We start from the raw sequence: 16310 nt of genomic DNA on the forward strand, positions 1-16310 counted from the left end.
AATTCACTCAGCAAGCCCTAAATGATAGCCAACAGAGTCTGTCCTTACTGAACATGAAATGACTCTAATATAAATGCTGTCCTCCAAAGTCATCTGGCCTGAACATTATTACTGCCTCAAAGGAAGGCACCTATGTCATCATCCAAACAGCATGTAGTATGTTGTATGGACTGGGTGATCCAACCCCAAGCCTACAGGATTTAAGAAATCAATTGTTTGGTTCATGGTGGCCTAGGTAGAAAAAGTTGTCACTGGTTTTGGAAATTATTGTCTTAAATGTGTTTTGTCTTGCATGTGCCTTTATTTTTGCTATGGCATCTGCCTCCGATGCAGCCAGAGAGCCACCAAAAGAGTCACATGCAGGCTAGTAAAACCTCTTGTTAACAGCTCAGTGCCTGCTGCCGAAGAAGGGGCTGTGAGATTTTAAGAGTGGTCCATGAGGGTGGAGTGTTGGGACATGTCATCAAAAAGGGAAGACCATGGATTAACCAGTGACCTGAACCTGAGTACTCAAAAGGCTCCATATCCCTACCCCTGTTTGTGGATATGTGGTCCCCTTGTATTTCCTGGAGGCAGCTCCAAGGACATACTCTTGAGAAAGTGACGTAGAGTGCTTTTACTCTTTCTAATGTAACTCCTGACTGTGGCCTTGACTGACCTTAATTCTGATTGGTATTTCCCTAATAGTTACATAAACAGACATATACTTTTAGTTTTTGTCTACTGTAGGTGCCTGATGCCTTTTGTGGAAAGAGGTAGACCTAAATCCATTTATTTTGCATATTTTACCAGTGAAAATCAGCCTCAGGAGTGTGATGAGCTAAGCACACATGGCTAAAATCTGTGCCTGGCATAGCCCTGCCAGGGTGGCTCTGGTCTATGGGCTCCATCCATCCCTCCTTCCTGTGCAGTCTGCTCACCATCTGGCTTCCTTTTATAGCACAAATCTCCAGGAGGGGCAGCCTAGGTCTCTTTCTCTCCTATGTGATCATCAGGAGCACTACAGCTGAAGATCTGGGTTCCTAGCGTTCTCTTTACTTAATCATTCCAAAAAGTGGCAGCACACTCCCCTCACGACCTCATCAGGGTTCTTTCAGCTCTCAGTTCCTCCTCTGCTCTCTAGAGCCATGGGACTAGGGACTCTTAAAAGCATTGCCCAAACCGTTCTTCTGTGCATATTCCCAAGACAGTGAACAACTCAAAAGGTGCCTGATGTTAGTATTTATTGATTAACATAGAGCAGAACATGTACACTGCTTCTGGTGATTTGGAGAGTAATGAAAAGAAAGTGCGTAGAGCCACTAAGCTGTTCAGAAAAGCCCCAGAACCTTTCTTTGTTGCCTGGGACTAGCACACCAATGGGGACCCCTGGGCAGGGTCACCATTATAAAGTGTAGCAGCTTTATAAGGAGGGGGGATGATAATGAGAAGGGGCTTGTCAGAGTCTTCTATGTATCCTGGCAGCTGGACTTCACCAAGGAAGTCGTGCCCATCCAGGGCACAATGTGTATCTGGAAAGAGCAGAGCTTTTTCTGTGAAAGAAGAGACAGACAGATAATTAGGATTACAGTGAAAAAGGAAAAAACTCAGCCTGGAGAAGTCAGAAGTGCAGGTGAGGAAGGGTGGTGGTGAGACTCTCAGCCTCTACCCTGCTAAGCCTCAGAATGCTAAGCAGGGCTCTACAGTGACCTCTCAGTAACTCCACCAAGGCTCTAGCATCCTGTCATGCTAGAGCATGCTATCAGAGATAGCATCCTGTCCCCAGTCCACACTCATAAGTTTCCACATGGTCAGTGCCCCACCACAGCCCTTTTAGGAGTTGTCCATGCAAGGCCACAGAGCCTTCCAGGGACAGGACACTGCTCTGATGTTCCCTGACCTCCAGTCTGCCTACACTAGGACAGGTGCATAGGGGAGGGCACAGGAGCTGTTTCGGAGCAAGGAAACACACAAAGGAGGAGGGTATGGGGGCAAGGGGACAAGAGAAGTGGGACTTTGGCCAAGATCCCCAAGAATGAGCCAGGCCCATGGAGTAGACAGTATTTGCTGAACAGAGCAGCATCAGAGGGTTTCTACTCCTTACAGGTCTCTAATTTCCTCCAGTCTTTTCAGGCAGCTGAGACTGGGATGAAAGGCCCATCTCCCTCTCCCTAGCAAAGCCCTATAGCTGCTTCCTCTGTTCCACAGGCAACAATTCCCAAAGCACTTGGAGCTTCAATTTTCCAAGCTAAATTCCCATTATTAGCTCAACTCAGTCACATGTACACATATGCCCCCTCCCACTTGTATCCTGGCACCTGCACGCCCATACCACCAGTGCTCTCACACAGGATGCACTTCAAAGACACAGGCTCACCCCCACCTCTCTGCCCTGCTTGGCTGCCCCCACGGGGCACATACCTTCAGCAGGTTTAGGTGCACATGAAAGGGACAGCTCTCCAAGTTGGGCTTGGACTTGGTGCATCTGGTTCAGCCCATCTCCACTTCCAGGAGATAGTTCATCCCAACCACAACCTGTACAGAGAAAAGCAGGGTTTGCTTACAACACCTGCCAATTTTACACACGCAGTTACCTTCCTGCGATGGGTCTCTCATATCAGCACTCACTGCTGCCAAAGTGGGTCCTCTGGAAACTCACAGCCACCTCCTAAGGGTTGGCACAGTGGCTGTGCCCAGCTCACTTTGTAACTTGTTTATAGAGCAGTTCCAGAAGGTCTCAGGCCTACAGAGGGAAAGAAGCAGGAAGATGGAAGGCAGAAGCCAGGGACTAAGATTCTGTGAGCTGGGTTCAGGAAGGGAAGGCACACTCTGGGGAGTCACCTCGGGTGTTAACTAATTAACTTCTCCATCACCAGAGGTCTGGGCAGGGACTAAGCACACAGTGATGGCTCTGTGTTGGAGCAAACTCTGGATTTAGATCAGGAAGACTGTCAAGTGATGGGGACATTTAAGCTAAATTACAGTTATTAGAGTCAACCCCATAGGTATTCACATTTCCTCAGTGCAATAGTAGGAAATGAAACACCTCTCCCCCCCATTCTCTCTCTCTCTCTCTCTCTCTCTCTCTCTCTCTCTCTCTCTCACACACACACACACACACACACACACATATTTTAGGTCAATAAAAGGGTCCCCCTGAAATGCCTGCCTTTTAAATTGTATTTTTGATAAGAATATTTCTGAAGCATGTCATAAACCTGTCTTTTCCATTCAATTTTACAGGAGAGAGGAGAACTCTGTCCTGACTCAGGACATCCCACAGATGAACCTCATCAGAACTTGGAGAAGCAGGGATATGGGCTGGGACCAGGCTCCCTGCCCCCACCCCACCTGGTGGAACTCCAGGCACATCCCATGAACCCTTCTGCTGTCAGTTTCCCACATGGACTGATAACTTGTGACTCAAACCCAGTGTCACACTCCAGAGAAGCAGCCTGGTGAGGACCAGTGAGCAGAAAACACATGTCCCATCCAAGGGAACAGCGCCAGCCAACTGCTGCAGGAGGAGAAACAGTCTGCTTTGGGTTCATCTTCTGAAGTTTCAAGAGAAGGTAGATGAGCCCTAAATGCTGGCATGCACTTCCAGGTTATTGCTGCTCTGAGGCTCTGTTCTGCTCTCCATGAGGCCACAGGCCAGCTGGCCCAAATCCAAGCCTTCCTTAGGGTTTGAGCACCAAGTCCACTTCCTGCAGCTCCCTGTGGCCCCTCTTCTGGACTCTGATGACTATGCTCCTTATCTGGCTAGAACTCCAGGATGGGCTGGCAGAAGCAGGAGCATGTGTGGCCATTTCTCCCCAGCCAGCAGTCCTTTCCCCTGGATTGGGTGGGGTTTGGAGAGCTTCCAGATTGGGGAACACCTAAAGATTCAGGGAGAGTGGTGTACCTGGGGAGGGCAGGGGGCTCCATTCCCTTTCCCCACACCTTGCCTTGTGCATCTCTTCCATCTGGCTGTTCCTGAGTTATGTCTTTTTATAAAAATACATTGAATGATAATGTTTCTCTGAGTTCTGTGAGCCATTTTAGCAAGTTAATAGAATCCAAGGAGGGGGTCGTTAGAACCTCCAATTTCTAGAAGTTTGGTCAGAAGCACAGGTAAAAACCTGGATGTGTGACAGGCATCTGAAGTGGGGGGTGATATCTGTAGGACTGAGCCCTTAACTATTAACAGGAAGACAATGTCAGAATTGAGTTAAATTATAGAATACCCAACTTGTGTCAGAGCTCTGCTTGGTGGTGTAGAGAAAAAAATCCCCACACATCTGAATTAGTGACCAGAAATATTAATTGGCACCAGATTCCTACCTTCAAATCCATCTGGTGGCCTTTCCACTTGGGTGGCCCAAGACACCCCTAGCTGCCCATGCCCCAAGCTGCACTGTGGATTAACTACCTTCCTCCATCACTCAGGTGTTCCCCACTTCAAGTAAGGACAGTTGCTTAAAGATCAGGCTCTTAGTGAGATCTTTCCTGACCTCACCATTTAAAATTGTGACCCCCCCCTTCTCCAACTTCCCATTCTCCTTCCCTACTTTATTTAGTTTTTTCCATTGCACCTTCCGATTGGCTATTTTATATTTTTCTTCTTTTCTGTCTCTACAACTAGAATGTAAACTTGATATTTTGTCTATTTTCCCAGTGCCTGGCACATCCAAGGTATCAGTAAGTGTTAGCTGAATTAATGAATTATGCTGAGTGAAGTAAGTCAGTCAGAGGACAATCATCATATCGTTTCACTCATACAGAGAATATAAGAAATAGTAAAAGGAGCTATAAGGGAAAGGAGGGGAAATGAGTGGGAAAAATTAGAGAGGGTGACAAACCATGAGAGACTCCTAACTCTGGGAAACAGGGTTGTGGAAGGGGAGGTTAGTGGTGGGATAGGGTAACTGGCTGACAGGCACTGAGGAGAGCACTTGATGGGATGAGCACTGGGTGTTATACTATATGTTGGCAAATTGAACTTCAACTAAAGAAAAGAACTAATGAATGAACTGGAATAGTGTTCTCATTACTGATTGATCAGTCATAGCCACTAATTCAGGAAATGAACAAGGGAACCCTGGTGCACTCCCATGGCCATTGTTCCATCCCAGGGAATCCCAAAGGGGCTGGACAGATTGAAAGTGCAGCTCTTGGCTGGGTTTGATAAAACTGTTGTGGAACAAACTTGGATATACTCATTGCAAGAGAAGTCAATAGCTCAAGAGACAAAGATTTGGAAAAGAGAAAGGGATTTTTTTTCTGGTGTTGTCAGTTGGAAGATGTGGCAGGCTCAGCCCTTAACATCAGACCTTCATGCCAGCAAGATGGACACTTAGATTTTTGTAGAGAGAGGTTCAGAAAGAACGTGATCACAGCGGGGTCCTAGGTGGCGGGGTCCAAGATATTGATCAGGGAAGAGGACTTGTAGGGCGTGGTCTTCTAGGCATTTCCCTGCTATAAGGTCTTTCTGGTCTGGAGGTTGGAACATTCTGGTTATTGCAAAACATCTTTGTCACTGCCTCCAGAAAATGTGATAAGAAAGAAGCACAGTGGGTTTTTATTAGAGCATGAGTTAAGCAGTCTTGCCTACTTCTGGTTTTAACTATCAGGTTCTAGAGTTGAGCAAGAGGGCTCACTGATACTCTTAACCTTTTTTTGTTGTTGTTGTTATTTTTGTAAAATGATGTCAACATTTCCTCCCCTTACAGCTTTAGTCTTAGGGATTTGGGGTTAAGTATTTCAGTGAAACAAGGAAGGGTTAATCCCTGAGGGACATGGAAAAAAAAAAAGAAAATTGAAAAGTTATTATACCACTTGTTTTTAATGTCTCAGAAGTTGTAGGAAATGAAAACTCCTGAGAGAGCTAAGTTTATATTAATGGGGGTAAAAATAAGGCTGACACAACTACCTTAGGGAAGTGAAGGTCTGAATGTACTGTTTGAGAGTAGCTGGTTTTAAAGTACCAATAATTAAGAGGTAATTCCATTCTTCTCTGGTTCTTGCCCCTCCTACATGGAAGCATGTTTTCTGCATGGGAGGGACAATCACAAGAATAAAATCGTTTCATGTTGAGCTATTCTTGACATACCCCATGTTGAAGGTCATCGAGGAAATTTGGAAGTTTTTGGATTCATGAGCGAATGGATAATAATTCTTGAGACTTTCTAGCGCAGAAAAGGTGATTTTTTTTTTATAGCACAGGACAGGATCTGTGGGCAGGAAGAGCTGCACTGGGATTGTGAGGCATGTCTGACTATATACTTCTTCATTAGTGAAGGTTAGGGAGAGCATAAGTCTCTAAGGAATCTGGAAGCAAGGCTCAGGACCTTGAGGGGCCAGCTGCTGCCAAGATAAAGTTACTTTCAGTCTTTGATAAAACATAAGCAATAAGGCATTAGGACAGCCACAAATTCCTTCAGGAAAGTCATGCTCTGCATGACCCAGGATCTGTCAGTGGGCTGTGAGCTGTAAGGAGATTTCATTTAAGCTACATTTCTCTTGCCTTTGTTTCCCTCATCAGTTATGTCACAAGCAGTCCCCAAGACCTGCCTCTACCTCCACCTGCTTGTGCTCACCCACCCTTGTCCCACATTTTTCCTTAAGCTTTTTATTTCCAGCCAATCTCTTAACTCAGGCAAAAGGCCAATGGGCATAGCATCCCAAGGAGAAACTGAAAGTACCTCTGGAGCACTAATGACTGCCCAGCCAGCATAGACCATGCAGGCCAGTTTGAACTCAGCCCCCCACTCATACCTCTGCAGGTGGACCGTGGAGGTTACCTTAAGGTTACCTTAACCTCATCAGAATACTAATGTACAGTACAGCAACTGTACCCATGTACCTGAGCATAAAACACTCATGCAAAGTGGAGAGGAAAGAAGGGAGCCATTTGGGAAGTGTGGGATATGCAACCCTTTCCCTCCCCACCAAAAAAAGCCAGGATAAAAGTAAAGTACAGAGAAGTTTTATTTTGGGGAGAAGCCTATATCATACTAACATGCAGGTTCAATGCATTCCTCTGGTTCAGGTTAGCTTGTGGGAATTGAGAGAAAAATAAAATAAGAGAAATAATATATCTTATTTCCAGTTACTCATTCTATCATGATCTCCATTTCTTTCTGTAGATGTGATTGTTTTCCTTCTCTGAGGAACACGTGAGTCACGTTGAAGTTTGAGAAGCATTGCTGCATGGGACCGAGGTGTATCACCCCATCACAGGCGCTGCAAATTAATTTCATCAGGATGTCAAAGAAACATAGGTCTGGTCTTTAAATCACTGCTGTACTAACCAGAGTCAGAATTGTGGGTCAGTGAGGCAGGAGGGTTGGGGGTCTTCAGACTCTTCTAATTCACTCCAGTTTGAGAAAGGAATTGAGTAGCATGGTGTTTGACACTTTCTATTTAGAAAGATTTCAAAATTATAGACAAGTTGCAAAAATAGTTGGTTAGTTTTATCTTGGGTAGCCCTTTGTCCTCATTTAATCAGATACTAACTTGGGTGTGGTCGTGAAGGCATTTTGATCAAAGTACAGGGACAATTTGCTATAAGGAGGGGAGATGATCCTCGGTAAGCATGTGGACCTGATCCAGTCTGTCCAGGAGCCTTCAGACAGAACTGAGTTTCCTTGAGAAAGAAGAAACTGCCTGTACCTGTGAGTTCTAGCCTGCCCTTTCCCAGTGCCTTCTCTCTTCTGCCTTCCTGATCATCAGTCCTACAGGCCAATGCCTTGCTGTAAGCCTTGGAATATAAATTTCTTTTTAGTTCTGTTTCTTTGTTTTAAACTGGACGGATATACAACCATATACCACTTGATAGCCTTTGCTTTACTTCTCTCTTATACATATATGTACACATATATACATATAGCAAAAACATATAAAAAGTTCAAGTTTGCCCACATTGGGAAATGCACTTAGTTCAGAAAAGCATAAGTGTGCCACACAGCTTTCAGAGATTTTGTTTTCCCTTTGCTTTGGACTTTCTTTTATTTTTTTTTTATTTTTTATTTTGGAGTTCAATTTGACAACATATAGCATAACACCCAGTGCTCATACTGTCAAGTGCCCCCCTCAGTGCCCATCACCCAGTCACCCCAAACCCCCACCTACCTCCCATTCCAATACTCCTTGTTCATTTCCCAGAGTTACATGTCTCTCATGTTTTGTCACCCTCACTGATATTTTAACTCATTTTCTCTCCTTTCCCTTTATTCCCATTCACTAATTTGTATATTCACCCAGATGAATGAGCCCATATAATGTTTGTCCTTTTCTGATTGACTTATTTCTTTTTTTTTTTTAATTTTTTTTTATTTATTTATGATAGTCATAGAGAGAGAGAGAGAGAGGCAGAGACACAGGCGGAGGGAGAAGCAGGCTCCATGCACCGGGAGCCCGACGTGGGATTCGATCCCGGGTCTCCAGGATCGCGCCCTGGGCCAAAGGCAGGCGCCAAACTGCTGCGCCACCCAGGGATCCCTGATTGACTTATTTCACTCAGCAGAATACCCTCCAGGTCTCTACATGAGGAAGCAAATGGTGGGTATTTGTTGTTTCTAATGGCTGAGTAATATTCCATTGTATACATAAACCACGTCTTCTTTATCCATTCATCTTTCGATGGACACCGAGGCTCCTTCCACAGTTTGGCTATTGTGGACATTGTTGCTATAAACATTGGGGTGCAGATGTCCTGGTGTTTCACTGCATCTGTATCTTTGGGGTAAATCCCCAGCAGTGCAATTGCTGGGTCGTAGGGCAGGTCTATTTTTAACTCTTTGAGGAACCTCCACACAGTTTTCCAGAGTGGCTGCACCAGTTCACATTCCCACCAACAGTGCAAGAGGGTTCCCTTTTCTCCGCATCCTCTCCAACATTTGTGGTTTCCTGCCTTGTTAATTTTCCCCATTCTCACTGGTGTGAGGTGGTATCTCATTGTGGTTTGGATTTGTATGTCCCTGATGGTCAGTGATGTGGAGCATTTTCTCATGTGCTTGTTGGCCATGTCTATGTCTTCCTCTGTGAGATTTCTTTCTTTTTTTTTTTTTTTTTTGAGATTTCTGTTCATGTCTTTTGCCCATTTCATGATTGGATTGTTTGTTTCTTTGGTGTTGAGTTTAATAAGTTCTTTATAGATCTTGGATACTAGCCCTTTATCTGATGCGTCATTTGCAAATCTCTTCTCCCATTCTGTAGGTTGTCTTTTAGTTTTGTTGACTGTATCCTTTGCTGTGCAGAAGCTTCTTATCTTGATGAAGTCCCAATAATTTATTTTTGCTTTTGTTTCTCTTGCCTTCATGGATGTATCTTGCAAGAAATTGCTGTGGTCAAGTTCAAAAAGGGTGTTGCCTGTGTTCTCTTTCAGGATTTTGATGGAATCTTGTCTCACATTAAGATCTTTCATCCATTTTGAGTTTATCTTTGTGTATGGTGAAAGAGAGTGGTCTAGTTTCATTCTTCTACACCTGGCTGTACAATTTTCCCAGCACCATTTATTGAAGAGACTGTCTTTTTTCCAGTGGATAGTCTTTCCTCCTTTGTCGAATATTAGTTGACCATAAAGTTGAGGGTCAACTTCTGGATTCTCTATTCTGTTCCATTGATCTATGTGTCTGTTTTTGTGCCAGTACCACACTGTCTTGATGACCACAGCTTTGTAGTACAACCTGAAATCTGGCATTGTGATACCCCCAGATACAGTTTTCTTTTTTAAAATTTCCCTGGCTACTTGAGGTCGTTTCTATTCCACACAAATCTTAAGATGATTTGTTCCAACTCTCTGAAGAAAGTCCATAGTATTGCATTAAATGTGTAAATTGCATTATGTGTGAATTGCTCTGGGTAAAATTGACATTTTCACAATTTTAATTCTTCCAATCCATGAGCATGGAATATTTTTCCATCTCTTTGTGTCTTCCTCAATTTCTTTCAGAAGTGTTCTGTAGTTTTTCGGGTTTATATCCTTTACTACTTTGGTTAGGTTTATTCCTAGGTATCTTATGCTTTTGGGTGCAATTGTAAATGGGATTGACTCCTTAATTTCTCTTTCTTCAGTCTCATTTAGTGTATAGAAATGCCACTGACTTCTGGGCATTGATTTTGTATCCTGCCACACTGCCGAATTGCTGTACGAGTTCTAGCAATCTTGGGGTGGAGTCTTTTGGGTTTTCTATGTACAGTATCATGTCATCTGCAAAGAGGGAGAGTTTGACTTCTTCTTTGCCAGTTTGAATGCCTTTTATTTCTTTTTGTTGCCTGATTGCTGAGGCTAGGACTTCCAGTACTATGTTGAATAGCAGTGGTGAGAGTGGACATGCCTGTCCTGTTCCTGAACTTAGGGGAAAGGCTCCCAGTGTTTCCCCCTTGAGAATGATATTTGCTGTGGGCTTTTCATAGATGGCTTTTAAGATGCTGAGGAATGTTCCCTCTATCCCTACACTCTGAAGAGTTTTGATCAGGAATGGATGCTGTTTTGTGTCAAATGCTTTCTCTGCATCTATTGAGAGGATCATATGGTTCTTGTTTTCTCTCTTGCTGATATGATCAATCACATTAATTGCTTTATGAGTGTTGAACTAGCTTTGCATCCCCGGGATAAATCCCATTTGGTTATGGTGAATAATCTTCTTAATGTGCTGTTGGATCCTATTCACTACTATCTTGTTGAGAATGTTTGCATCTGTGTTCATCAGGGATATTGGTCTATAATTCTCCTTTGTGTTGGGGTCGTTGTGTGGTTTTGGAATTAATGTGATGCTGGCCTCATAGAACGAATTTGGAAGTACTCCATCTCTTTCTATCTTTCTGAACAGCTTCAGTAGAATAGGTATGATTTCTTCTTTAAACGTTTGATAGAATTCCCCTGGGAAGCCATCTGGCCCTGGACTCTTGTGTCTTGGGAGGTTTGTGATGACTGCTTCAATTTCCACCCCAGTTATCAGCCTGTTCAGGTTTTCTATTTCTTCCTGTTCCAATTTTGGTAGTTTGTGTTTTTCCAGAAATGCATCCATTTCTTCTAGATTGCCTAATTTATTGGCATATACCTGCTCATAAGTTTTAAGAGTAATTTGTATTTCCTTGGTATTGGTGGTGATTTCTCCGTTTTCATTCATGATTTTATTAATTTGAGTCTTTTCTCTCTTCTCTTTCATAATGCTGGCTAATGGTTTATCTATATTATTCATTATTTCAAAGAACCAACTCCTGGTTTTGTTAATCTGTTCCACATTTCTTCTGGTTCTATTTTATTGAGTTCTGCTCGAATCTTTATTAATTCTCTTCTTCTGCTGGGGGTAGGATCTATTTGCTGTTTTTTTCTCCAGCGCCTTTAGGTGCAATGTTAGCTTTTGTATTTGAGTTCTTTCCAATTTTTGGATGGATGCTTGATTTGCGAGGTTTCCCCCTCAGGACTGCTTTTGCTGTATCAAAGGTTTTGAACTGTTGTATCTTCATTCTCATTAGTTTCCATGAATCTTTTTAATTCTTCTCTAATTTTCTGGTTGACCCTTTCATGTTTTAGCAGGTAGGTCCTTAACCTCCATGTGTTTGAAATCCTTCCAAACTTCTTGTGATTTAGTTCTAGTTTCAGAGCATTATGGTCTGAAAATATGCAGGGTTCAATCCCAATCTTTTGGTATCAGTTAAATCCTGATTTGTGACCCAGTGTGGTCTAATCTGGAGAAAGTTCCTTGTGTACTTGAGAAGAATGTGTATTCAGTTGCATTTGGATGTAAACTTCTGTAAATATCTGTGAAATCCATCTGGTCCAGTGTATCATTTAAAGCTCTTGTTTCTTTGGAGATGTTGTGCTTAGAAGATCTATCAATTATAAAAGCACTGTGTCCAAGTCACCAAGTATAAGTGTATTATTATCTAAATATGTCTCAACTTTGGTTATTAATTGATTGATATATTTGGCAGCTCCCACATTCGGGGCATAAATATTGATGATTGTTAGGTCCTCTTGTTGGATAGATCCTTTAAGTATGATATAGGACACTATATCATACTCTTACTACAGTCTATATCATCTCTTACTACAGTCTTCGCGATAAACTTTAATTTATCTGATATAAGGATGGCTACCCCTGCTTTCTTTTGAGGACCATTTGAATGGTACATGGTTCTCTAACCTTTTATTTTCAGGCTGTAGGTGTCCTTAGGTATCAAATGAATCTCTTTTGGACAACAAATAGAGGGGTCTTGCTTTTTTATACAGTCTGAAGCTCTGTGCCTTTGATGGGGTCATTAAGCCTGTTCACATTCAGAGTCACTATTGAAAGATATGAATGTAGTGTCATCGTGATACCTATTCAGTCCCTGTTTTTGTGTATTGTTTCCTTGGACTTCCTCATTCTTTTCCCGAGTCACCCTTAGTATTTCTTGCAGAGCTGGTTTGATGGTCACATATTCTTTCAGTTTCTGCCTATCTTGGAAGCTCTTTATCTCTCCTTCTATTCTGAATGAGAGCCTTGCTGGATAAAGTATCTTGGCTGCAGGTTCTTCTAATTTAGGACCTTGAATATATCCTGCCAGCCTTTTCTGGCCTGCCAGGTCTCTGTGGAGAGGTTTGCTGTTAACCTAATACTTCTCCCCATAAAGTTTGTGGATCTCTTGTCTCTTGCTGATTTAAGGATCTTCTCTTTATCTTTGGAATTTGCAAGTTTCACTATTAAATGTCGAGGTGTTGAGTGGTTTTTATTGATTTTAGGGGGGGATCTCTCTCTCCTGGATCTGAATGCCTGTTTCCCTTCCCAAGTTAGGGAAGTTCTCAGCTATGATTTGTTCAAATACACTTTCTGGTACTCTGTTTAGGCATCCTCTGGAACCCCAATTAAGCATAGATTTTTCCTTCTGAGGCTGTAGTATTTCCCTTAACCTATCTTCATGATCTTTTAATTGTTTTTCTCTTTTTTCCTCAGTTTCCTTCCTTGCCATCATCTTGTCTTCTATGTCACTCACTTGTTCTTCTACCTCATTAACCCTCGTTGTTTGGACCTCCAGTTTGGATTGCATCTCATTTAATTGATTTTTAATTTCTGCCTGATTAGATCTAAATTCTGCAGTCATGAAGTCTCTTGAGTCCTTTACGCTTTTTTCTAGAGCCACCAGTAGCTGTATAATAGTGCTTCTGAATTGGCTTTCTGACATTGAATTGTAATCCAGATTTTGTAACTCTGTGGGAGAGAGGATTGTTTCTGATTCTTTCTTTTGAGGTGAGGTTTTCCTTCTAGTAGTTTTGCTCAGTGCAGAGTGGCTAAAAACAAGTTGTTTTGGGAAAAGGAGAAAAAGAGAAAAAAAAACCGGTGTTGGGGGGAACAAACAGAAAACAAAAAACAAGGGATAGTGTCCTCTGATTCTATATACTGTGAATCCCTGAACTTCCCCTAGAACTTTCCAGCGCTGCTTGGTCAGTAAGTTGCTTTCCCCTGTCCTTCCAGCTGGGCTTCTGGGGGAGGGGCCTGCTGTGCTGATTCTCAGGTGTGTGTACCTGGGGGAGCTGCCCAACCCCCTGCCAGGTGCATGGTTCAGTGGTAGTTGTTTATCCTGTGAGGCCCCTGCTCAGTCCCAGGTACAAGGTGACACCAGGAGGAGGAACAACAGTTGCAACGGCCAGCTCTCCAACTCTAGAGAGAGTTGCAGTAGTACAGGTCCTGCAGTAACTACCTCAGCTCCCAGTCTGCAGGGGCCTGGATGCTCCAGGGGCGGGGGGGGGGGGGGCGCTGATTGCACAGCTCGGGGGAGCATCCTTTCTGCACTGTGTCCTCCAGGCCTCTGCCTGTCCCAGGGAGAGGGCCGGATCTTGGGCTGTGTCCCCCCGTGCCCTTGGCTACGGGGTTTGCACAGCTGGAATTGCGCTCCCAGGCCGCAGGGACCCCTCCACGCAGAGCAGCCACCTGAGCCGCGCCTGAGCTGCTCTCGGGGCCCTGCTGGGTGTGCGCTGCAGCCCTTTAGGGAGCTCTGCTGCGGTGTGTGGCAGGCTCTCCCCCGGGGCACAGGTCCTCTGTTAGTGCCCCTGGGAGCCTGAGGGCATCCCCACCCATCCTGGGATCCTGCCCAAGCTCCCTGCAAGCACCTTTCCGTCCGGGAAAGATTGGTAAAGCTCTTGCTTCTCAGGGCCTGGGCTTTCCTGTCCTGGGGGCACTCGCCAGCGGCCTTAGCCCAGCTCCTTGCAGGGCCCCTTCCCCTTGGATGCTTTTCATTTCTTCATTTTTTCCCGTTTTCCTACCTTGATATAAACATGAACTCTTCTCACTGTAGTGTTCCAGCTGGTCTCTCTTTAAATCTCAGGCCGACTTCGTAGGTTTTCAGGATGATTTGAAAGTTATCTAGGTAATTTGGTGGGGACAGGTGACTTGGGGACCCTACTCTTCCGCCATTTTACCCCGCCTCCTGATTTGGACTTTCTTACTCTCTTTGGTGCTTTAAAGAATTAAAACAAAATAAAACTGAGACATTTATTATAGTAAACATTTTTGACTGTGTCCAGTGGGAGGTGGGTCTGATCCCTATCCTGCCTTTACTCCTGGAAATGCAAGTCCTTCTGTGATCTTCCTAGGCTTGATGTGCACGCTTAGAAATTAAAAGCCCAACATGACCTGCTCTAAGCAAGTTAACTTATGGAAGAACAAGCACATGGTTTTGAATTATTTTATATCTCAGGGAAAGAACCATTGCAAGGCCCCCTTAAGTAAACTACAAAAACTGTGCTGCATAGAATTTTTTGAAAAATATCTGAAATTTTCTAAGAAATTTTTTTTAAATTAATTTTCTGGGGTGCTTGGGTTGCTCAGTTAAGTGTCTGCCTTCGGCTCAGGTCATGATCCCAGTACCCTGGGATGGAGCTCCACACCGGACTCCCTGCTCTGCAGGGAATCTGCTTCCCCCTCTCCCTCTTCCTCTGCCTGCTGCTCCCTCTACCTGTGCTCTCTCTCTCTGTCAAATGAGTGAGTAAAATCTTTTAAAAAATTAATTTTCTAACCACTACTGCATTATCTTAAAATTACTATACTTTATCCTAAAACTTCTTTTCCAGCAAAATCAACCAACCAAAAATCCAAAAGCAAGTATAAAATGACCCTACATAGCTCAGGTAGTTGGCAAAATGTCCACCACTTTATTTAATGTATTTCATTCATCAGGAAGTTCCCAATGCTTCCCTCAGAGTTAACTCTTAGTTTAGACATAATTCAAAGAATTAGTCCATAAACCCTTAGAAACAATAATTTGAAAGATAACTTGCGTTTTGAAAAGCAGGCTCGTTATAAGAGGAAGGACATCCAAAATGTAAAATTATATATACACATATACATATTTTAATTATAATTTCTTGCTAAACCTTTTGAAGTGTGTGGATTTTATGACTCTTTACACCTAAATACTTCTGCCTAAGAAAGAAATATTCCTATGAAAATGATCTTCTTTCTTTTTTTAAATGTATATATAATCACAACATAATGATCAAATTAAGAAAATTAACACTGATCCACTATTATTATATGATAATTCTTTTTTAAAACTCCAAATGTCCCTAAAATGTCCATTACAGAATTTTTCCATCTGGTCCAGGATCTGGGGCAGGATTACACTTTGCATTTAGCAATTATGTTTCCTTAATCACCTTTAATCTGGAGCAACTGCTGTAGTTTTCAATGCCATTCACATTTTTAAAGAGTACAGAACGCATTGTTATTGTTTATTATAATGGTTCATGGGGTATCTGGATGACTCAGTCGGTGGAGCATGCAACTCTTGATCTTGGGGTTGTGAGCCCTACACATTAGGTATAGAGATCACTTAGAAAATAAATGAATAAAGATTAAAATAGTCAATATATGTTACTATATTTGGATTATTAATTTGTGCCTGTCCAATGGTTTCTTGACAATTGGGTTCAAGGTACACATTTTTGGCAGAAACACCTATGGGTGACACTTTGTGCTTCTCAGGGCATTGTATCAAGAGATGTATGATGTGGATTTGTCCCATTCCTAGTGATGTTGATTTTGATCATTTGTGTAAGGTAGTGTCTGTCAGGTTTCTCCATATATCTTGCACTTGTAATTCATAAGTCATTTGTAGGGAGATTCTTTGAAACTCTTTTAGTATCCTGTTTTACAATTACTTTCTCCTGTGGTTTTAGCCACTGTGGGTGATTCTTATCTGAGCATCTTCTGAACCTCTTTGTGTTATTAGCCAGTGATTGCCTTTAGACTCCCAGATGCAGTGAATTGTCTGGTGGGGCTCCCTTTCTGGGGTTAGTGCAGAGCCTCGGAACACTGGGCTGCAGGGGAGCTGGTGGTGTGTTTATGTCAGCCAAAATATTCCTT

At 43.1% G+C, this 16310-nt stretch overlaps 1 long non-coding RNA gene across 19 annotated transcripts in view; it reads left to right on the top strand.

Moving 5' to 3' along the window:
• LOC121478588 overlaps positions 1–16310 on the top strand; it is a 109437-nt gene that overhangs the window by 20343 nt on the left and 72784 nt on the right. For all 19 annotated transcript variants that reach the window (XR_005984528.1, XR_005984527.1, XR_005984526.1 and 16 more), the window contains exons 2-3: positions 3223–3551; positions 7107–7241. This is a non-coding gene — a long non-coding RNA (uncharacterized LOC121478588). The remainder of the gene's footprint in view (positions 1–3222; positions 3552–7106; positions 7242–16310) is intronic.

The sequence above is a fragment of the Vulpes lagopus genome, chromosome 19 (assembly GCF_018345385.1).
Source record: "Vulpes lagopus strain Blue_001 chromosome 19, ASM1834538v1, whole genome shotgun sequence".
Taxonomy (NCBI): domain Eukaryota; kingdom Metazoa; phylum Chordata; class Mammalia; order Carnivora; family Canidae; genus Vulpes; species Vulpes lagopus.